The sequence below is a fragment of the Chrysemys picta genome, chromosome 2 (assembly GCF_011386835.1).
Source record: "Chrysemys picta bellii isolate R12L10 chromosome 2, ASM1138683v2, whole genome shotgun sequence".
NCBI lineage: Eukaryota > Metazoa > Chordata > Testudines > Emydidae > Chrysemys > Chrysemys picta.
The window spans coordinates 54311460-54336054 of NC_088792.1; the positions used below are offsets into that span (position 1 = coordinate 54311460).

Here is a 24595-nt window from a genome sequence, read left to right on the forward strand (position 1 = left end):
AGGACTAGACATGGTGCAGCGCATAGTGCTCCACCTGATGCCAAGCCAGTACACCAATCCCTGTGAGAGACTGAGGGCTGTATTGAATTTTATTTAAGGCATCTAGACCCAGTTCAGGGGCTCAGAAAGCTGGCTGAGCGATTGTGACCCAGTGTGTTTAATTATTGGTTCAAAAGTGGACTATATGTGAGATGATGTATGTGTGAGGGAGTGGGCAAAAGAGAAAAGCTTGGAGTTTGTGAGGATTATTACTGTGCGCTACACTGATCATATCTGCAAGTGTGCTATAGAATTCGAGAAGAGTAGAAAGTAACAGAATAATAGAAGGAAAGTTATGAATAACAGTTAGATATGCTTGAGAAGTAACTGATAGTAAGCATAGCTACAACAGGAGTGTTTGGAGTTACTATAAAATGCAAAAGAAAACGTATGTTAATGAGGTATTAAGGGGTACTGAAGAAATTTTGACTGCCCTTCTTTACAAGGGCAGCAACAATTGTAAAGTTGGTCCAGAGAACATTTATAGTAATAAGCCTGTTGGAGTCATCTATTCCATTATTTGACATTTTTACCCGACTAGGTTTTTTTTCTGTACATACATTTTAGTGTGTGTATATATGTACATCCTGTCCTGGTATATATATTAAAATGCAGGTACAAACAGAATGTAGAGACGTACAAATACCAAATAAAGGAATAAACCTCCCCAGATGAGTTTCTTGACATGAATATTCTGCTAACCATCTTTGAGAGAAAAAAGCAGCCACCACCACCATCCCACAAGACCAAAAACCCCAAAACTGAATCTCAGCTGACCATTTATAATATCATGTCAGCCTTATGCAGAATAAAATCATCAAGATTCTGAATATTTAAGTTTTCCCATAAAAGTTGATAGATTCTTTATTAAAAGTGTTAATACACCTCTACCCCGATAGAAAGCTGTCCTCGGGAGCCAAAAAATCTTACTGTGTTATAGGTGAAACCGCGTTATATCGAACTTGCTTTGATCCGCCGCAGTGCGCAGCCTTGCCCCCTCGGAGCGCTGCTTTACCACGTTATATCCGAATTCGTGTTATATCGGGATAGAGGTGTACTAACATTTGACTTTCAAATACTAATTGTGAATTCTCTAATGGGTGAAGAATATATATTCTTGTAAAAAGTGCCAAAGAGACACTTCCTGACTACCAGGCTGGCAATGGCTACATATTTGCAGAGCCTACTGAATCTTCTGTACCACCACTTAAAAAACAAAACAACAACAAAACACTTTCACCCTTGTGACAGGATATCCAGTACAGCTTTCTCCACTATGAAAAAATATAGTAAAAAAAAAGCTGCTTATCAAGACTGGTACTAGCTTCGGGAAAGCTTACAACCATGTAAGGGAAGCTTTAAAAGCTACATTTATTCTAGACCAGTGATACTCAGACTGAAGCTCAGGAGCCACAAGTGGCCCTTTAATGTGTCTCCTGCAGCTCTTTGCAGCACACTGCCTTATTTAATTATTAACCAATCAGAATGCTTTTACTAGGTCGTTAACAAATTGTAGAATACCCGATCAGTCATTTTGCTGTGAGACTAATATAGATCGATAGAAACAATGAATTCACCCTACTGTGGCTCTTTTGGATAACGTTGATAGCTATTTGGCTCCTGAACCACTGAGGTCTGAGCATCACTGTTCTAGACAATGTGTAGATACAAAACAAAAAGAAAATATTTTGTAAGAAACAGAACACTGATATTACTAGAACAAAATCATATCTAAGGAATTAGTTAAGTAAGCAGAAAAACTTTTTTTTAAAATCAAAAATGATTCAAAGCTTAATTTTTCAATTTTATTGCTCCTTTGGGTTAAAAGGATATAGAACGCTTCATTATTACAAATAGGAATCATGGCATACACAGAGATTCATCTCTTTCTAGGATGAAAAACAGCATTTCTGCTGTATACCACCACATAACAATACCACACAAAATAAACTAAGAGCCTTGCAGTGGGACTACGCTCGGCAGTAAATATTTATAGCATCAGAGAGCAGCCATAAGGTATGCCTAGCATGAATATGGTAGCTACTTCCCTCTAACAGCAAATCCATTATTTTAAGTTTGAGAAATTTAACCTAGTTTTACTCGGGGGGGGGGGGGGGGGAACCATCAAGAATTTTTTTTAAATGTGTTTAGGTGGTCACAAAACTTGTCTGAGTATGCTGTCCTGGGATATGGTTCTCAATTGAGCTACTCCTCAACTTTCCACTTCAGTAGAGTGAACCAGTGTCAAATTGATGTAACAGTGCATAACAGGCGCATGGAGCTTTGCCATTTCATTTGTCTTGCAGGATGAATTTCACTGGACAAAACGGAGTTTCTGTAGATACAAAATAAAAAATAAAAAAATGCAACTCCCTTTCTGCGGGCCAAGAGGAATTTTAAGGATTCTGACCAGTACAGTCTTCTTCTTTACATTTTATTTAGCCAAATAGATGCATATTCTGCATAATATTTGACTAGCTGAATATGTATGACTGAGTGGATACATACATGCAGTCAAATATTGAAATGGAGGCAGGGTTCATGTAACTTCACAGGACTCTAAATAGCAAAGGCAGCCCTTTGGTTGCTAAAGTGGAAAAAAGGAAATTTAGAAATTCCACAGGAAAAATTAAATATTCACTTGATGCATCAACATAACACACACACACCTGAACAAGAAGGAGCTCTGATGCTTCCCTCCAGATATTTGTTTCTTCTTCCCAAAGTAGAGAAATGCAAGATAAAATAAACTAAACACTGCCAACTTGTAATACACGTAGAAGTCAATGTTAGGAGAATAGTTTGCATGAATATCAAAAGGAAAAAACATTCAGACAGGTAAAAACAGAGCCAGATTGCATCTTGCTTTAGCATGGGAGCCCTCCCTGTTCTGTAAACCTCACAAAGGACAGAAACAATGGCAGTCCTTGCACTTGGGAACTGGTGTGGCAGGCATGCACAGTCTCCAAGCAAGTCAAGAGATTGGACTGTGGTGCCTGTGGCTCAATACCACCTACCTAAAGTTCCACCTGTGGGAAGACAGTTCTGCACCACCTGTAATATACATTTTTGCTTCTCAGGCCTGTAGCAACTATGTGGAAACAGCGGTAGTCATGGCAGAGACCCAAGCAATCCCCTCAAGAGTAGCACCAGCAGCTTTCCCCATTCTCTGCACACACTGCACTTGTAAGTCAAGAAGGAAGGATACCCTTTTAAAGTTTAAGGTGTCTAGCTTAGGTAAGTGGCTTAGGATGCACTTTTTCAGTTTTCAGACAGAAATTATTATATATTGATCATGTTATTTACCTGCTGTGAAAGAATCAACTCCCTGCTGTTGACCTATAGGTTATACTATTACAGGATCTATTAGCTTGTTTGTGAGAATATCCATAACGCTTTGTAGTGCTGACACAAGGCCTACAGCCTAAGCATTTATCATGGCTATGCTTAAGAACTCCCACAAAGCTTTGTAAGTAATGTTGAGAGAGAGAGACAGACAGACAGACAGACATAGGAAATGTACTAGCTAGATTGTTTTAAACTATAAGAATATAATATACCTCAACCTATTTTTAAGTTGTGCTATGCTAAAACCACAAGAAAGGAATAAGTTTTGCAGCCATATAAAATATTCCAAATGCAAAGGCGCAAAATGAAGTAGTTGGCAAAAACATGTTTTCAACTTGTGTTCAGTTGCATTGGTCAACGATGTTTGGACAGAAATATAAGGCATAGTAGAATGTTTTAAAACATGTAGTCAACAAGTTGCCCTTTACTAGTGATTGGATAATAAGTTATGCAGTTAGTCACAAACTGTAATATTAAAAATCAAGTAATGTATAAGAGACCTTGTGACCCAAATTGAACCGAGTACACGTAGACTGGCCTGGTACCCCAGATCAGTTGGTATGTATCACCATTCTGTTTGTGCAGTTTGATCTTAGATATCTAGTCTTTGATTAATAAACCAAACTCGAGCTTCACAATTTGATGTTTTGTCCATTAATAATCGAAAAGGACCACTATTTACAATAGCCACGCTAAGAAGTGGAAAAATACCAGCTTGCTGTAGTTAAGAAAGATATAAAAACCTTTGACATAGTACCCTGTCCTTTTGATTTAGTGAGCAATGTTCTAACTGCAATAAACAAAAGCACATATAAATATAATATGCTAATGGCAAGGGCATGAGTAAGCAACAGATGTCCAAATCATGTGCTCGGAACATATTTTTATCCATGATATGGAAAGGAGAACCAATGGGATTGTAAACAACCCGATTATAAATATAGCAAGGTATGAACAGTTATTAGAACCAAAGAGGCTGGAATCAGACGTCTCATGAGGCTGCAGAATCAGTTCTAACAGATTTTGGCAATATATGCCTTTTCTGTTATACACTTACTAACAATTGCTTAATAAAACTCAATCAAGCTTGGTTATCTGAGGTCTCTTTAGTTATTAGTAAATTTGAACCTGTAAAATTGATTATCAATTTTTACTGATTACAAATTGAAGGCACAGCTGGGAATTCCAATAATCAGTTATTAATTGAATGTGATAAGGCAGGGTTACAACCTACTTGTCAGGAATAGGATAGCGGCAGTGTAGAGCTCGACTCTGATTGTCACAAGTCCTGGTTTGTAACATACCCAGTGGACCTTGCAGCCAGGTGCCTGTGGCAGGAAACTTTTGAATAAATCAATACATAAAGCGAGACTCTACTTGGCAAAATGCCAGAAACAGTAACATGCTGACTGATGATAAATAAATAAATAAATACTAAAGGAGCTCTTGAATCATCGATGAGAAAATATAACACTGACTATGGGTGAGCTTTGTTTGCACTGGACACAACCCACGGGATTATGTGTGTTCACTGTTCACATTAGAGGTTGAAAAGAAAGTCAGAGACAATGAGCTGAAGGGAAGGCGGGTCAGTGTCTGTCATGGCATGTAAAGCTTTGAATTACAGGTTAAGGAGATGGAAAAAAGTTAATGAAATGGATGAGAATCTTAAAAAAAAGAGAATGTGGAATTTAAAAATTGCAATTTGAGAATGTGAGTAGTTTAAGTGTGTCCTTGCTTCATAACTTGCAAGAAATGAAAGGAAAGCTTAAAGAATGTCAGACCCAGTGTGGTGAGGAAAATGTAAAGTAGTTAAATTGGCAAAAACATGTGGAGAATTTGAGAAGCGTCTTCATGGTAGCATAGGAGGAATTAATCATGGCAAGGCAGGGCATCCCAACTGGTCATGCCAAGTGCAGGAAGGATGCAGACAATCTGGAATCAGACTTGTCATTAGGCTGCAGGTTCAGTTCTAACAGACACTGGTAAGGTATGCCTTTTCTGCTAACAGTTGCTTCATAAACTCAGTCAAGCTTGGTTATTTGAGGACTCCTTATCAATAAATTTGAACCTGGAACACTATCAATTTTTATTGATTATGATTAAGCTCATACATCCCTTTATGGCTGGACATGGCATAGCAGACTTTCCTCACTTTGCCCCCCTGCCAACAGACATTCCAGCCCTGCAGTGATCTGCCTCTTCTAGTGACTCGGCCCTCCAGCCAGGTGGCGTTAAAGTCCCTCCTCCCCTGAGGTAAGGAAAAAGTCGAACTAACTACACTCAAAGAAACATAACTCTTTGCCCCAACCTCAGCTAAGGTCTGCTCTCTCAGATGCCTTGCTCCCATCCTGGATTTCTGCCTACCTTAGCCTTCTTTCAGGATCTTTCCCACAGCCTCTCCCTAGATTTAATGTACCTCTGACTCTGGCAAGTGGACTTAACTAACAATCAACAATAGTTGATAATGCACCAGTCAAAAAAATAATTGAGTTCATTGTCACTAAACTCGGGGAGGGGGGGGGGGGAGGGTTGCAGCGCTTGCAGTGGTAAAAAATAGCAAAATCGCCCCCTCCTCCTATGAAAACAAGCAAATGTGACTGAATATACACAAGGAAAAAGGGAGAAATTTTGCAATCATTTTCAGAGAAGAACTACCATATATACTTGTTCATAAGCTGAATTTTTGTAGTAAAAAAAGGAAGCACCAGAGAAAGGCAGGCAGGGCAGAAAAGGTGGGGGAGTTGCGTTGTATGTAAGAGAGGAGTATGACTGCTCAGAGCTCCGGTATGATACTGCAGAAAAACCTGAGAGTCTCTGGATAAAGTTGAGAAGTGGGAGCAACAAGGGTGATGTCGTGGTTGGAGTCTGCTATAGACCACCAGACCAGGGGGATGAGGTGGACGAGGCTTTCTTCTGGCAACTAGCAGAAGTTGCTAGATCGCAGGCCCTGGTTCTCATGGGAGACTTTAATCACCCTGATATCTGCTGGGAGAGCAATACAGCGGTGCACAGGCAATCCAGGAAATTTTTGGAAAGCGTAGGGGACAATTTCCTGGTGCAAGTGCTGGAGGAACCAACTAGGGGCAAAGCTTTTCTTGACCTGCTGCTCACAAACAGGGAAGAACTAGTAGGGGAAGCAAAAGTGGATGGGAACCTGGGAGGCAGTGACCATGAGATGGTCGAGTTCAGGATCCTGACACAAGGAAGAAAGGAGAGCAGCAGAATATGGACCCTGGACTTCAGAAAAGCAGACTTTGACTCCCTCAGGGAACAGATGGGCAGGATCCCCTGGGAGAATAACATGAAGGGCAAAGGGGTCCAGGAGAGCTGGCTGTATTTTAAAGAATCCTTATTGAGGTTGCAGGAACAAACCATCCCGATGTGTAGAAAGAATAGTAAATATGGCAGGCGACCAGCTTGGCTAAACAGTGAAATCCTTGCTGATCTTAAACGCAAAAAAGAGGCTTATAAGAAGTGGAAGATTGGACAAATGACCAGGGAGGAGTATAAAAATATTGCTCAAGCGTGCAGGAGTGAAATCAGGAAGGCCAAATCACACTTGGAGTTGCAGTTAGCAAGAGATGTTAAGAGTAACAAGAAGGGTTTCTTCAGGTATGTTAGCAACAAGAAGAAAATCAAGGAGAGTGTGGGCCCCTTACTGAATGAGGGAGGCAACCTAGTGACCGAGGATGTGGAAAAAGCTAATGTACTCAATGATTTTTTTGCCTCTGTCTTCACGCACAAGGTCAGCTCCCAGATTGCTGCACTGGGCAGTACAGCATGGGGAGAAGGTGACCAGCCCTCTCTGGAGAAAGAAGTGGTTCGGGACTATTTAGAAAAACTGGACGTGCACAAGTCCATGGGGCCGGATGCGCTGCATCCGAGGGTGCTAAAGGAGTTGGCGGGTGAGATTGCAGAGCCATTAGCCATTATTTTTGAAAACTCATGGCGATCGGGGGAGGTCCCAGATGACTGGAAAAAGGCTAATGTAGTGCCCATCTTTAAAAAAGGGAAGAAGGAGGATCCGGGGAACTACAGGCCAGTCAGCCTCACCTCAGTCCCTGGAAAAATTATGGAGCAGGTCCTCAAGGAATCAATTATGAAACATTTAGAGGAAAGGAAAGTGATCAGGAACAGTCAGCATGGATTCACGAAGGGGAAGTCGTGCCTGACTAACCTAATTGCCTTCTATGATGAGAACTGGCTCTGTGGATGAGGGGAAAGCAGTGGATGTGTTATTTCTTGACTTTAGCAAAGCTTTTGATACTGTCTCCCACAGTATTCTTGCCGCCAAGTTAAAGAAGTATGGGCTGGATGAATGGACTGTAAGGTGGATAGAAAGCTGGCTAGATCGTCGGGCTCAACGGGTAGTGATCAATGGCTCCATGTCTAGTTGGCAGCCGGTTTCAAGCGGAGTGCCCCAAGGGTCGGTCCTGGGGCCGGTTTTGTTTAATATCTTTATTAATGATCTGGAGGATGGTGTGGACTGCACTCTCAGCAAGTTTGCAGATGACACTAAACTAGGAGGCGTGGTAGATACACTAGAGGGTAGGGATCGGATACAGAGGGACCTAGACAAATTAGAGGATTGGGCAGAAAAAAACCTGATGAGGTTCAACAAGGACAAGTGCAGAGTCCTGCACTTAGGATGGAAGAATCCCATGCACTGCTACAGACTAGGGACCGAATGGCTAGGTAGCAGTTCTGCTGAAAAGGACGTAGGGGTCACAGTGGACGAGAAGCTGGATATGAGTCAACAGTGTGCTCTTGTTGCCAAGAAGGCTAACGGCATTTTGGGCTGTATAAGTAGGGGCATTGCCAGCAGATCGAGGAACGTGATCGTTCCCCTTTATTCGACATTGGTGAGGCCTCATCTGGAATACTGTGTCCAGTTTTGGGCCCCACACTACAAGAAGGATGTGGAAAAATTGGAAAGAGTCCAGCAGAGGGCAACAAAAATGATTAGGGGTCTGGAGCACATGACTTATGAGGAGAGGCTGAGAGAACTGGGATTGTTTAGTCTCCAGAAGAGAAGAATGAGGGGGGATTTGATAGCAGCCTTCAACTACCTGAAGGGGGGTTCCAAAGAGGATGGAGCTCGGCTGTTCTCAGTGGTGGCAGATGACAGAACAAGGAGCAATGGTCTCAAGTTGCGGTGGGGGAGGTCCAGGTTGGATATCAGGAAAAACTATTTCACTAGGAGGGTGGTGAAACACTGGAATGCGTTACCTAGGGAGGTGGTGGAGTCTCCTTCCTTGGAGGTTTTTAAGGCCCGGCTTGACAAAGCCCTGGCTGGGATGATTTAGCTGGGAATTGGTCCTGCTTTGAGCAGGGGGTTGGACTAGATGACCTCTTGAGGTCCCTTCCAACTCTGATATTCTATGATTCTATGAAAGGGGATCGGCTTATGAACGGGTGTAGAGAAGGAGAGGTGGGACACAGCCCCTCTCCCCAACAGGGGGAGCAAGGAGAGGCAGCAGAGCCAGAAGGGAAGAGGCAGGGCCAGAGTCTCTCCGCTTCTGGCCACGCTGCTCTCCCCCGAGCCTCCAAAGCAGCTGCAGCTCCGGGGCTGGCAGGCTGCAGCCATGCCGCTCGGCCCAGCCCGACGGAACATGCTGCAGCTGCGCAGCTCCAGCCGGGTCAGAGACACCCTCCCCTGGCCCTCCCCAGTTAAGGTGGGAAGGGATGGGATCATGTGGGGGGGTGGTCACAGGGGTTAATCCCCTGACTCCCAGCTTCTCCCCTCCAAAAAATTTCCCCACCAGTTGCTGTCCCCGCCTGTCAGGGTAAGCAGCTGGCGTGCCGGGACATTTTGTTTACTTAGGTTTACTTCCATGCCTGCGGACACTCGAGATAAACAAACCATCTTGGCCCACCAACAGCTTATCCTGATGGCCCGGGAGCCAAAGTTTGCTGACCCCTGAATTATTTTCCATTTTTACTTATCGATCTTGGGATGGGGGGCGGCTTATAAATGAACTGGCTTTTTGATCAAGTATATACGGTACTTTAAAGGTGGCATCCGATGGGATCTGCATCCATGGGAAACAATTTTAAATCTTTTTATATGGGTATAATTTGTTTTATACTTCAGAAGAATTTGTTACATAAAACTTTCTTAGTTTGTCTCTACTTTAATTGCTCTATTAAAGAAGTTAGAATTTTGCATATTCACTAACAGCAGATACACCAGAGCCGCAAGACAAAAGAATGAAAAGCCAACAACAAAAAATTAATAAAACATTAACTTTTCCCATTTAACCAGATTCCTTCCTTTCTTAATGGAAACATTTTTATCATTGGATATCATTTCTGCATTTTCTAGTAATAAATCTCATAAAAAACATCTATTATTCACATTGACTGAGCTGCCAGATAGACACATCATCAGTCTCCAAAGCACCAACTTGCCCTTGAGCTTTTGTGGTTTTATGATATTTCTAAGAGAGACAGTTTCTGAAAATGTTATTCAACTTATAGAAAGTACTGCAAGTGATTTGGAAACTATTCTCACTGTACATATTTTGAACAGGAAATCAATTAAATTTGTTTTACCCTGTGTTCTTGTGCCTTCATTGCTAACTCACTCTATAGATATTATAAAAATATAATAGATGATATAAAAAAATATAAAATATATTATAAAAATGCACACAGATAACCAGATCTAAATTCATTTACATTTGTGTAAAGCCAGAATAATTCTATGGATTTTAATGACTTAATCTGGCTTTGTAATTCTAAATGAAATTGACTACAGCAATATACAAATGTGTGTGTATACACATACATACATACACACACACACACACACATATACATACATATATGCACACATACTTAACTATATATACGCACACCATACACAGAGGGGTACCAATGAGATACTTTTATAGTCTTACCTGCACTCTGCCCACTAGTCCAGCTGCTCCTGACTCACTAACAGTGAAGCAGGCGAGAGGTTTAGAAAGCACTGCCATAGTTTTTCTTTATAGGGCTACGTCTACATTACACACCACTGAACGTGGTGGGTAGGGTATGCGTAGCTATATGCTGCAGTGGAAAGCAAGCTGCATTGACACTGCAGCATGTAGCTACCCATGTCAGTGAAAGGCTCTGGGCAGGGAGGAGGCAGAGAGAAAAGGCTGAGCATATCCTCACTGCATTCACCCCTGTCAGAGCCCTTCTCCAGTGCCAAAGTCTTTCCCTGCTGCCGGGGTCTTTTCCTGAGGCAGGGACAGGCTTCAGCAACTGGCAGCCAATGGGACGCCGCATGCCTAAAAATAGCAGTGTAGATGTGAAGGCACAGGTTGGGTGAATATAGAGCCATATAGGGTACATACTTGGGTACATACCCACACCCTTCCGGCATGTGTGTACTCTACTCACCTAAGCCATGCCTCACTGTCTACACTGCTACATAAACCCATGTTAGGCAGGGCTACGTGAGTACATGTTCTTCATGCCACTGAAAGAAATGTGTTGTGTAGCCATAGCCTTAGGGTATGTCTACACTTAAAATGCTACAGCGGCACAGCTGAGCCACTGCAGCTGCACCGCTGTAGTGCGTCAGTGTAGACATTACCTCCTATGCCAACAGGAGTGGTTCTCCTGCTAACAGGTAATCCATCTCCCTGAGAGACAATAGCTAGGTTGGCGGAAGAATTATTCAATTGACCTAGCGCTGTCTACATGGAGATTGAGGTCATCTTAACAATACCACTCCGGGGGGTGGATTTTTCAGTCCCCAGACCAATATAGTTAAACCGACCTAATTTTCTAGTGTAGACCAAGCCTTAGTCGACTAACCTTCTGTCTCTCCTCAAAAATGGAACTCTCCATCCCCCAAAGACAGAACCCAATGGTTAATTTAAAAATTATTGACAAGGATTTAAATGGTAATCAATACCATCAGGCAAATATGAAAAATTTTAGAGGGCATTCAGACTACCATTCCTCTTGAGGTTCAGCAAGGCCTTCAAGCATGACAGCTAGATCTCACAGTAGCTGAGAATATGAATACTTGTTGCACATTCAGATACTTATTCAGACTAGCAAGGATCACACATCTTGCATGGCACTCACACATTTGGTACCCTTGTCATGCATCTAACAGATCTTGCAAGAGCTGCAGGTGACCAGCTACAGTTTCTCCCCCTGGTTACAGGGGAATGTCCTAGTTTTCAGCCAACAGAGAAGCCTGACACCTCTCCCACGGTCTTCTATCCCTTCTAGAATAGAGCACTGGCACTGAAAAGAAGGAGGTGGCATTTTCTGGCAGGACGGTAAAGAGATTAAGGGTGTGGGTCACAGAATTAGATGCTGTTAAAATGGTGTCTTCCCCAAGCACCCCACCCCCCCATCCATTACCTATCTACATCTCCATTACAGCCCAACAGCTCCTAACAGCCCATCCACATCCTTCCTTGTACGCTGCATCAGGATCTCCTGCCTTACTGATATCCCGCCCAGGCTCTCTGCCACTCTAACAATCCTTTTCTGGGCTCCCTCCATCTAGTAAAACCCCCATCACCCTTCCTCCAATCCTGCAATCAATCTCCTCCAATACACTGGTCTGCTCCCAAATTCTAAACTCTTGATTCTGAAGCATGCAAGGAATATGGGTGTGCCTTCCTCACACCTGCTCCGACTGCTGTGGGTGACCCTGAGGGGAAAATCAAGGACTGCTTCTCATAATTAGAAATGTCATAGATGAAGTTGCATGAACCTTGGTAGCTATGCCAAAGTGTCAACTATACTCACAATGGTGGCAACAGAACACTACCAATGTTTTTTAAACGTCAGGTGCTAACTCAGGTTTCTAACCATCAGAGGAGCGAAGTTCTGGAACAGTCTTCCAATGGGAGTAGTTGGAGCGGGGTGGGGAGGGGGAGCCTAACTGGCTTCAAGATTGAGCTTGATAAGTTTATGATGGGGATGGTATGATGAGATTGCCTAGAATGGCATATAGCCTTTCCATGTCTGCTATTAGCAAAGAATTTTTTCCCCCACGTGTCTGGCTGGTGGGTCTCGCCCACATGCTCAGGGTCAAACTGATCATTATATTTGGGGTCAGGATGGAATTTTCCCCCAGGTCAGACTGGTACAGACCTACTGGTTTTTTATCTTCCTCTGCTGCAGGGACACAGATAACTTGCTAGTTTGAACTAGAGAAAACAGTAGATTCTTTGTAACTTGAAATCATTAAATCAAGATTTGAGGACTTCAATAACTCAGCCAGAGGTTATGGGCTTACTACATGAGTGAGTGGGTGGGTGAGTAAGGTTCTATGGCTTGCAATGTACAAGAGGTCAGACAAGATGATCACGTTGGTCCCTTCTGACCTTAAAGTCCATGAGTTAGCAGCAAAAAAATAGGATCCTTTTAGCAATCTCCGTTTTGAAGAGTTTTAAATCTTCATCTCAGATACAGATGGAAAATTCACAACAGTTATTAAAATGATTGCATGGCTCACAGCTATATGCACAACAGAAAATATATTTTTGTAGTTCTCATTAGAGCAGCATCTGTAAATTACTGCTGTTTGAAATAATCAGGTTGTTTAATGGAATTTTTACCATTTAACTGAATCCTTTGCTCCTCTATCTGACTTTTCTAATATGATCTGTTCAGCAGTTATCAGACCAATTCTAGTAATGAATCCTTGATTGATATCCAAAATACTGAAACTGCCTAATTGCACTGTGAGCTCCCTGGAAAGAACACCACCCATAGCCAAGAGTGATCAGCTCCTATTGTCTAGCCTAAAGAAAACCCCTGAGTCATCAGTTTGCCCATAAACAAATCTAGTGTTCTCACTTGAACCATTGTTGCTTCCCTACAAAAAAACCCTACTCACACTCCAGTAAATGTTCTGATGCATGGATCCAACTCTGCATCAGTTCCACTGGGATTTCATCTTCTCCTGACTGACCATGTGGGGGCTCTGCCTGTCTCCAGCACACAGGACCCTGAGCTACCACCATCATCTGGGAACCCCGACCAGTTCAAGCTTCAGAGAATGGGTGAGATGCCAGCTCTCTCTCTCTCTCTCTCTGTTTTCTTTTCTACCTCAGGTATAACTTTATAGTTTTCTATATATGACTTTTGTAAAACTGTTATGTTGGTTTAGGCTCTCTTTGTGTGGTTATTACTATTATTCAATAAATAACTTTTATGGTTAATCTGGTTGCTTCTCTCTCTCTCTCTCTCTCTCTCTCTCTGAACTTTACTCTTTTGTGTTTTTAACTTCCTCATTTACTCTGCAGCAACACTTCTTTTACCTAAGCTAAAGATCCCTGTAGCGCCCAAAAATCCTGTGGGGTTTGCTCATCAAGTGGGTTACTACCAGTACAATTGTGACGTGAAAGTGGGGATAGGGGACATGCTGAACCTGTGACATAAGAGGCTGGCAGCTTGAAAGTGCTGCTTGACCCAGCCTGCTCAGGCTTACTCTATTCTGGTGCGGTACCCGTGGCATATAAGGGTGACAGCTTGAAAGTGCTGATTGACCCGGTCTATTCAGACTTGCTGTGTGTGTGTGTGTGTGCGCATGTGTGTGCGCGCACATCCAGTTCTGGAGGAACACAGCCCAGGGGAACCTAGGTCCTGCAGGATAGCTCCATTGGGAGGGGACTTGCAGCAGGGAGAAGTAGGGCTCCATATGAAAACACAAGTGACACAAGCAGTACATTAATAGAATTACAGAACACCCCCCACCCCAGAAGAGTAACCCCAATAAATGAGCGTAGCCCAAAGTAACAGGCAAATCTGATAACAGAGGGGGAAGAGATTGTGCAATGAGCTCCTTGCAGGTAGATCACTGGGACTGTGGGAAGCTAATTACACATTAGAGCACAACTGCTTTCTTCTTGCCAGTTCAAATAATTAATCTACTTTAAAATAACGTTTCCTGTGTTTCAGTGCTTAGTAGTTGATTTAAGAGTTCCCACGTAACTATTTCAGTCATTTAAAAGTATTCATTTACTATATAAACAATTCCAGGAACCACTTACTTCCTTCAATGTACTTGGCAACATCCAACCAGAGGATCAGAGAAAAGCACTTCAGAAACGAGTTATCATCTGATTGTATATTCAAAACAAATCTGTTGCATCGCAGCTCCTATTTACAATGCTACACAATGCTATATAATGAATCGACAGTGAAAAGATCCATACCAGAGTGAAGCATTATGGACTATGAAAATTGAAACACTGGACATGTTCACCAGATGCACTTTTGGAAACAATAGGATTGCAATAAAAATGTCCTCACTTTTTCTCTGATGAGATGATACTACTTAGTGCCACTCATATAGCTCCTTAGTTAACAGGGCTTAACAGTGCATTTTTTTTAAAAGTGCAAGTTTAAAAATGTATTTTCTGTCAACATACAGCTGCTATCAGTCACAACAACTGAGACACTGCAAAAGAATGCAATGTTTCAGTGTAAGTCACTGGAGAACCCTGGGAAAAATTTCTTTTTTAGATGCCACAGTCACAGCTCTGTTTTGTGAATCTTTAAAAAAGGATTATTTGGTCACTGGGTAGTTTAATCTTTCACAGATTGTCACTTTGCCTGCAGTTGTGTAAACTATGCCTGGTGTATGCTCTTCTCCATGTCTCTATTTATGATTTGGGGAGATAGTATGGACTGGTCAGAGCTCCTCTGGACCACTGAACATCAGTGAATCTTATCTTTGGGTTTTCTATAGCACCCAGCACCATAGTATCCAAGCACATTTTATAACTTCATCATTTTACTGAAGAATATTTTAAAGGATAAAATGAGCTGTTACTGTATTATGCAGGAGGCTAGACTAGAGATGCCCAAGGAAAATGTACTCAAAAAAATTAAGATTTCAGTGATTCAAAAATGAAATATACGTAAGTCAAGATCAGTTTCTTTACATCATGGCACAGGAATACACTTGCAATTGATGTGGGATTTGGGTTGCATACTTCCCAATAGGAGTCACAAGTTAAAACCCCAGAGAACTTTCTGAAAATGTACCCTATTCTGTAATTATCTTGAGAATAACATATTTTTGAAGAAGCAACTCAGAAAATAAAACTCTTAGTGTTTGATGCAAACAAGAACAATACTGATTAGTACATTCTGCCTCTTCCTAGTCTTCAGCTGAATTTAGAGTTTTAAAAACAGATGGCAAGAAATTTGAGTGATGGTAAAGGTCCTCTGGGTTTGATATTCACCTGTCTCTTTTCAACAGTAATATTTATCAGCACCATAAAAAGTAATAGAAGCTCGTATTTTCCTCAATTAATACCTACTAGCATCTGCAAACTGATATGTCCCCATACTATTACTATTATTGCACTTGACCTTGGTATCGTAAAAAAGAATATGATTATGATAATAGCCCAATTATTTTTATACAATATAGCAATCAAAAAGATCACTATTTCCCCCCTCTTCTCATGACAATAAATGAACAGTCTGTCTTCATTTCATTGTCAGTTGCTCCCATGCAATCATCATTAAAATATTACTATGTTTTTGTTGTTAATTTCTAAAATAAAATAAATTAAGATGGAGTACAAAAAGCATTAAAAGGTCTAAGTTTTAGAGTATTCGTAGGAGTATTTGATACATGTGTTTTATGAAGGTTAAGAAAATTTCTTCTTTCTGGTACAACTGCCTATTTTTACTGAAAAATAGGCTGTTTTAATGCAACAACCTAGATTTGAACAGTAGGTATGTGCCAAACACTTGTACATATAGACTATATGTGTGAGGGGCAATAAAGGTTTAGCTGTCGTGAATTTGGAACAACTGAAGAACATGCCTATAATCACAAACACAAGCCAGTGATACCTACATATCATCATATATTCTGCACATGCAAAATATTTTACAGAAACAATTTTAGGAATGTTTGAGAGGGTTTTTTTTTTTTTAAGTGATCATAGATTATAAACCAGAAGATTATAGATGGACTTGGCAGAATTCAATTTTATTTTATTTTTTATTTTGACTGTTAACATCCATTTTTCTTTTTATAATTTTAACTATATTTATTTTTACAGTTGTGGAAATTAAGGGGGGGTTGGGTTGGAGTTAGGGCAGTGCTGACAGTGGGGCTGCAGGGGGCTCTCTGTTGGACTAACGGGCCCAAGACACCCAGATGCAAGGTGCAGGGCAAGTTGCGGTCCTGGCCTGATTGAGCAGAGACTCCTGGCCAGGGCTGTGAGGAGAAGGAGCAGCCCCCAGCCATGAGGGAAGACACCCAACTGCTAAACAGTTCCTGCTCCAGGATGGCCCCCATACTCCAGACTGGTGAGTGAGTGGGACTGTGATAGCAGAGCTGCAGAGGGCTCCCTGGATGGCTGTGGGGCTGGTGATGGAGACACTCAGCAGTGGGGTGGCCTCCCCCATGGCTGGAGGCTCATCATCCTACTTTTGACCCCAGTTGGGGATCTTTGCTGTGCCTGGTCAGGGCCACAGCTTGCCCTGCACCTGGTGCCTCCGGGGATCCAGTCTCTCCTGCCCTGCAGCAGCGCAGGGAGATGGCTACTGCTCCACTGTCACAGCCCCGCTCTCCCACTCCCATGACAACAGGGCTGAAGAGGCCTCCCTGCACCACTGCTGGGATGGTGAGACCTGATCCCTGCAGGCACAAGTTGCTGGGGGAGGCTGCACGCACACCAATGGATATTTTTTCCCACCCATTTCAGTGTGTCAGCTGAAATCAGCAATGACTGACATCTATTGATTTAAAGCAAATCCTGCCAAGCCTAATTATAAGCCATAACGATCATCTTGCCTGACAACCCCCATAATAAATGCTACAAAACCTTATCCAATAATTCCTGCATCAAATCCCATATTGGTTTAATTTTTATTAATGGGTAGATTTCTTGTAGCCTGCTGCCTATAAAGAACAAGTACCTAAGCTACAAGAGTGCAACTTTGCCAGGCTCAGTAGGAAAGAAAAAAATGCAAACTGACAAATGTAGAACAAACCTAATCATGACTTGAATAGTTTCTCCACATAAAAATATCGTGGACTTTAAGATCTGTTATCCTGAGTAGAAATTCGGTCCCATTAAAAAACCCATGTCTCAAGTTCACATCTCTAGCCCTGCAGGGTCATAAGATAATGGACTTTAAAGCCATGATATTTTTAAGTATGAAGAACTGTCACTGGGCCAGAGATGAATCTTGCCCACCAGGACATGGCTATGGGCAATTTGGGTATATAAATTCCACATGATGGGGGGGAAGAAGAGAGAAACATTTATCTGGCAATGTATTTTTTATTTAAATGGCAGCTGTTTGAAGCAGCTGAGGATTTCTAATGTTAGAATAAGTCTCTAGAAGATGGTTAATGGGTAAGTGATGCAGGCATACGTATGTAATGACTTGCACAGCTATGTGATCAATTTTTGTGTTAAGACAACTCAAATGCACAATGATAAATTAGCTATTTGTCCTCTGGGGAAGGTCTCTCCTAATCATCAGACATATGGAACAAAACCATAAACCTGAAACACTCTGAAGTTCCAAGTTTAATTGACACACCAATTTAAACTTTTCCTACTCCAAGCAACAATCACGTTATGTCACTTCCTTTACCCCCTACATAAGGATTGGCTTATGCAAAGCAGCTTTCACAGGTATTTTTACAGTCCTACCAGTTAAGAACAGGTTCTGCTACTACAACTCAAAAATATTTTAGATTTTTCAGGACATGAGCTGAAAGATATAAAACTAACATTCCATATGGATCTGTTCCATTTAAAAAAAAAAAAACAGAGAGATAACGTACCTTTTAATCATAGGAAGATTCCATTCTCCAGTGCTGAGCAGCTGTGATACAGATGTCACTATTCCACTGCATGCTGGGACAGAAGTACATGAGCAAGAAGTCAGCCAACCCCAGCGTAACAATTTCAGCAACAACCTGTAAATGAAAAGAAATAGAAAAGGCAAGATTTTAACAAGATACCTTCAAATGTTCCTCCTGGTCATTCACTAAAACAAAAGGGTATTTGGCCTATTGGTATAGTATGATGACTCTCAATGTAAATCTTGCACAACCCAATAATGAATTTAGCTTTTTGAATCAATATTTCCAACATATGTGCATAAGCAAGTTTTAAGGCAGGGGGCTAAATTCACTGACCCTCTTTCCAGGCTCATTTTTCCCTGTATGCCTCAGGATGCTATGTAATTTTCCTGAACAACTTAGTATTTAAGCTTGCATAGCATAATAATGCCTGGGAAGCCATGCCACACATTTTTGATTGTTTGTGTGAAAAATTGCTGCCAGACAACTGTTTTGAACCTTTTATTCCCCTTTTTTTCCCTTATGCCATCTGATCACATTACTTGCCTTAGCCTGAAACTTCTAATTTAAATTGACATTCGTCTGAATCATGTACTGATCTGATCCCATATTTTTGAAGATAAATTGAAGCAGACTTTTGCTTTTTCAGTCTGCATTTATATAATTTTGTTTTAAATAGAATGATCCATCATCTCTCCTCCTTCCTTAACTATCCCCAAATAAATTAGCACAAAGCCTTTCCTGCTACTAAATATTAATAAAGTCCCACCTGCAGATGGGAGAAACACAATTCTTATGGCCAACAACTACAAACTTAACCCAGCTCATATTAGGTACAGAGTATCAGTAAAAAAGGATGAGCAGAAGTGCAATGGTAACCTGATCATGCATTTATATGGGGCAGCTGTGAAACCATCAAGTTATTCCTAGCTAGGAACAGTAGCCAAGACAAAGAGGGAAAAGTATACCTATGTGTCTTATATATTTGCTAACATTCTCCTCCGCTCCATCCCCTCTGTGACACACTAATGGAATCTGGCCTAATTGCCCCTGCTGAAGATTCTCCCAACGTGGGAAAGGCCACAACATGCGTATCTCGCTCTTATGCCACTCTCGCCCATAGCACCCAGAGATGAGGGGAGGCATCAGGGTTGGAAGATAGCTATCCTCAGCAGGAACCATGCAACAGCTGGCACAGATTACAGTAGATCTCACTCTGCTCTAATCCTACACTGGGTCCAGTTTAGAATCAGGGAGCCATAACCACCTCCCTGAGTGCCCCCAATCTCTGCTACATCAAGCAAATCTCTCAATAGAGAATCTGGTGCTATACTTCCTCAAAAGTGTCTATTCTCAACCCATATCTTACCTCTATTTCAGCCTGTGCTCTTGAAAGTAAAAGACTGGATATGCAACGAGCAGAAAAATTGCTTCAGTTCAGTGTAGAGGAGCTTAACTTAGCCTAAAGCTCAACCTTATTTATGCCAATAAGTAGCTTCTCATCACACTTATGTTGGAGAGTTACAATCTTACACTCCCAGCTATGCACTTTGCAAAGTCTTGCAGGAGCAAGGCATGGCTCTCCTTGCCGTGCCTCTATTATGCACTAGGAGGGTGCAGAGGAACGTTCGGGGGAGCGTGGCTGGAGCCTGGGCCAGCCCCCACAGGCCAGGCCCCACAGCCCCAGCTGCCAGTCCCACTCCCTGAGCTCCACTTTTGGTCAGGGCTGCTGACCTCGCACCCAGGGCGCCGGCCTCTGGCCTCAGCTCCGCTCCCACCCCTTTATCCCTGTCTGCGTCCTCTGCTCCCAGAGGCGTGGCCTTGGCTCCGGGGTGGGGGGTGCAGACAGGAGTAATAGGGGGCACGAGGTAAAAAGTTTGTGCACCACTGCTGTAGAGGGTCAATATCGGTCACTGAGATAATTTATAATGCATTAATTCAAACTATGCAGTTATTCAAATGAGATAGTAAAAACCCCTAGCCCAAATTTATGGGTCATTGCTTAAATAGGCACTGGTCCAGAAAAGGGATTGACCTTATTGGGACTATGTGGATGCAACGGTGTGCCCACACAGATCCCTCTAAATCAGCAATTAGTCAATTTCGCAATCTCTATTCCTAGCAGTAAGTCACACAAGAACATGGGAGTCAAAAAAGCAACAAAAACTCTGCAAAAGCGTATACCAGCCAACCCTAGCAACCCCTCTCCAGGTACCGCTTCCTATCCCAGAAAATTCCCCACCTACAAGGCAGGCGATGATACTGAGGCCTTCTTAGAAAATTTTGAAAGGGCCTGCCTTGGGTACAGCATCACTACAGACCAGTACATGGTAGAGCTGAGGCCGCAGCTCAGTGGACCCTTAGCAGAGGTGGCAGCTGAAATGCCTAAGGAACACATGAACAGTTATGAACTTTTTAAAAACAAGGCCAGAATCAGAATGGGGCTAACACCTGAGCATGCCCGTCGGCGGTTCAAAGCCGTAAGGTGGAAACCAGACATGTCATTTACCCGACATGCCTACCACATTGGGAAAAATTGAGATGCCTGGATATCAGGAGCAAGTGTTAAATCTACAGAAGAGTTGCCCTTCCTAATGCAAATGGAGCAGTTTTTAGAGGATGTTCCTGAGGAAATAGAAAGGTACATCCTAGATGGGAAGCCCAAAACTGTAACCGAGGCGGGGGAGATTGGAGCCAAATGGGTGGAGGTGGCAGAAAAGAAAAAAAAACTAGTAGCAGTTGGAGCGAATATAAGAAGGGGCGACCCGAAACAAAACCCTATCACCGGGGGCACCCAAGGCCCCACCTACATCCCAAGGGAAACCCCAGACGCCTTCTCACCCCACCACACCAGTCTCCACCAACCAACATCGCCCTGGTGATACCTTAGCAGGGCAATGTTTTAAATGTAATGAACTGGGACATATAAAGGCCCACTGCCCCAAGAACCCCAACCGATTACAGTTCATTACACTACAATCACACCAAAGATCCCCAGGCCCAGATGCCTCTCTCATACCCTCGGAGAGGAGGGAAACCTTGAGAGTGGGCGGAAAGAATGGAGGGACACTGCGGCACAAGTGTCGACTCTCCACCAATCCCTAGTGGACCCCAAACTCATCAACCCGGAGGCTCCGGTGACAATTCAGCCCTTCATGTCACACTCTGTAACCTTGCCTACAGCCAAGTAACATGTCCAGTACAAGGGCTGGTCAGGAATGTGGACTTTTGCAGTCTGACAATTATCCCATCCCCAGGCTGCTGGGGGAAGACTTGGCCAACCATGTGAAGCTAGCCAAGAGGGTGGGAATAGTCACCTGCAGCCAGGCTAAGCAAGCTTTCACCCCCATCCCTGTTCCTGAGCTGTCCACCAGGGCCCCGTCTGTGTTACCAGAGACCCAGACAAAGGTGGTGGAACCGGACCCCCTGCCAATGACTGCAACAGCCGTAGTGGATCCAATCCCAGAGACCCAGCCAAAGCCAGTCCCAGAACCGGAACTGGCAACACAACCAGCGCCAGAATCATTGCCAGCACTGAGTACAGAGTTTGCAACCCTGTCTACAACTCCAACGCCAGAGGGCACCAGCGAGCCTGAACTGGCAGAAGCAGCAGATAACCCTACCCGAGAGGCTCAGCCAGAGCCTGAAATACAACTTAGTGCACCAGCGGACAGCGGTTCACAGTCAACAGAAACAGCCCCAGCACCTGCCTCGCTTCCAGAGGGACCAAGCCCAAGTCCACAGTCCAAGGAGGAACTGATGTCTCCAGCATCAAGGGAACAGTTCCAGGCCGAGCAGGAAGCAGATGACAGCCTTCAGAAAGCTTGGGCAGCGGCATGGAGCACCCCACCGCCTCTCAGCTCTTCTAACCAATCCCGGTTTGAAGTAGAACAAGGACTTTTATACAAGGAGACTCTTTCTGGTGGACACCAGGAAGACTGGCATCCTCAAAGACAGTTGGTAGTTCCCACTAAGTATCGGGTAAAGCTCTTGAGCTTAGCCCATGATCATCCCAGTGGCCATTCTGGGGTGAACAGAACCAAAGACCGGTTGGGGAAGTCCTTCCACTGGGAGGGAATGGGCAAGGACATTGCTAATTATGTCCAGACTTGTGAGGTGTGCCAACGAGTGGGAAAGCCCCAAGACCAGTTCAAAGCCCCTCTCCAGCCACTACCCATAATTGAGGTCCCATTTCAGCGAGTAGCTGTGGATATTCTGGGTCCTTTCCCAAAGAAGACACCAGAGGAAAGCAGTACATACTGACTTTCATGGATTTTGCTACCCGATGGCCGGAAGCAGTACCCTTAAGCAACACCAGGGCTAAAAGTGTGTGCCAGGCATTAGCAGACATTTTTGCCAGGGTAGGTTGGCCCTCCGACATCCTTACAGATTCGGGAACTAATTTCCTGGCAGGGACCATGAAAAACCTGTGGGAAGCTCATGGGGTGAATCACTTGGTTGCCACCCCTTACCACCATCAAACCAATGGCCTGGTGGAGAGGCCTTCCAGGTTTTTAAATACCTCTATTTTAAAAAGTGCTGAATTTGCACCCAATGTTTCATTAGCAAGTTTTATACGTATGAAATAGAACTTCATCACAGTAATCCATTAGCTGTGGTCTGAAGTACAGTGAGCAATACATTGTGTGTAGAGGTACATTAAGTGTTTACAAAACTCATAATATATAATACAAATTATTTAATTCATTAAAAACATGTCCCACAGCTGCCCCACATCCAGAAACAGCACAATTACAAATACTGTTTCATTTCCCCTCATCCATGGGAATGTCCAAACCCAGTATGTGGGTGCACAAGGCATCCCTGATTTCTGTTGTGTGTGTGGATACAGCCCCAGAAATGACAGGTGCACTTTCTGGCTGTGCGTACCAGCATGGCAATCCAGAAGTCTCTTGAGAAAAGGTTCTCCTTTGTCCTCCCAGACACTGTACAGAACACAGCAGGCCACAATAATGTGGATAGCATTAACAACATTGGCATCCACATGGTTCCGAAGGCAACACCAACAGGATTTCAATCTGCCAAACACATGTTCCACCAACATTCTAGAGCTATAGGGTGTGTAGCCAAGGACCCTTTGCTAGGTTGTCTGAAATCAGGGTACAGTTTCATAAGCCGTGGCAAAAGGGGGTAAAAGTGGGGTCCACTAGAGTAACAGTCAGGATAGTGACTATTTATTACAACGCAATTTGGAGGAAATAACATCCCAGCTTGTCCACTAAGGTAAAGTCCCGATCTCTGGAAATCCTTGGCATTGTGCACCTAGACAGTGCATCCTAGGTTAGTGTCTGAATTCTTCTCTGTGGTCAACCAGGACCTGCATGCTGTTTATATACTCATGTGTGCCTTGTTGAGGGTTAACTATGGGCAAGGGAGTCCCATCAATGATCCTGGCACAGTTTATAAAGGTCATTCTCTCAAAGCCAACAGTTATTTCAGGAACATTTTTAATGCCCACCATCTCTGGGTAAATCACAGTCCTGATCACCTCACAAACCTCCACCATAATCACTCCCACAACAGAGCTGTCTGGAAAAGCTGGCTTCTAGATTACTACAATGACCCGCTTTTGGACCAGCAGTTTCCCTGCGTATCCTGGAGCTGGCAGCAAGCTGATCACAAATCTCCAGGAACATCTGTTTCTTCCATGCAAAAGTTCTGGCGCCAATGTTGGTCATCCCAGGTTCTCATGACAATGAGATCCCACCAATCTGTTCTTGTTGCCCTTCTCCAGAAGCGCTGGTCGTCTTATGGTGAATGTGCAGTTCTGGCAACAGGCCTGAGCAGCATAAGTTGGATCACAGTTGCCACATCAGCACTCCCATTCAAGAGGTGCCTTCAATAGATCAAATACCACTGATGGAACATCCAGCAGCATCTCACAAATGCTCTGCCTAGTTTGCGAAATATGAGTAAAAGTGTGAGCTAGAGAAGTTCTTCCATCCAGCTGGAATCCATGTTGCTGATTTTGGCTGCCAGGAATATATAAACCCAAAAATGGCTTGGCTGAATGAAGTAGTGGGATCAACCCATTCAAATCCCTCCTAGTCAAGTCCTACTATGAATCAGACCCTACAGTAGCTACAACTGGAAGGGGTGCCAGGAACCCTACGATACACCCCCAGAAGCAGAAGGTCTGACTCGAGTCTGGCTAGCACAGTATGGGCACATGAGCATGATTGAGAAGCCTGCATTTACAATGCAACGTGCACACTCCTGTGCAGGCTTTTGCAACATCAAATCCGCAAGCATGGGTCCCACAAACCTGGGTTTACTATGCTGTGTAGACACAGCCACAGACGTCCAATAGTCACTAGCTGTATTCCAGCAGCCCAGTGTGAATGCGTGATGTCTCAGCTAGACTGTGGAAAG

The 24595-nt window shown here is 43.3% G+C and overlaps 1 protein-coding gene across 1 annotated transcript in view; it reads right to left on the reverse strand.

Moving 5' to 3' along the window:
* The window catches only part of THSD7A (thrombospondin type 1 domain containing 7A), a 539203-nt gene that overhangs the window by 432163 nt on the left and 82445 nt on the right, over positions 1-24595 (reverse strand). The window contains exon 2 of the mRNA XM_042856716.2: positions 18182-18316. The gene's annotated coding sequence lies outside the window, so the exon portion shown is untranslated. The remainder of the gene's footprint in view (positions 1-18181; positions 18317-24595) is intronic.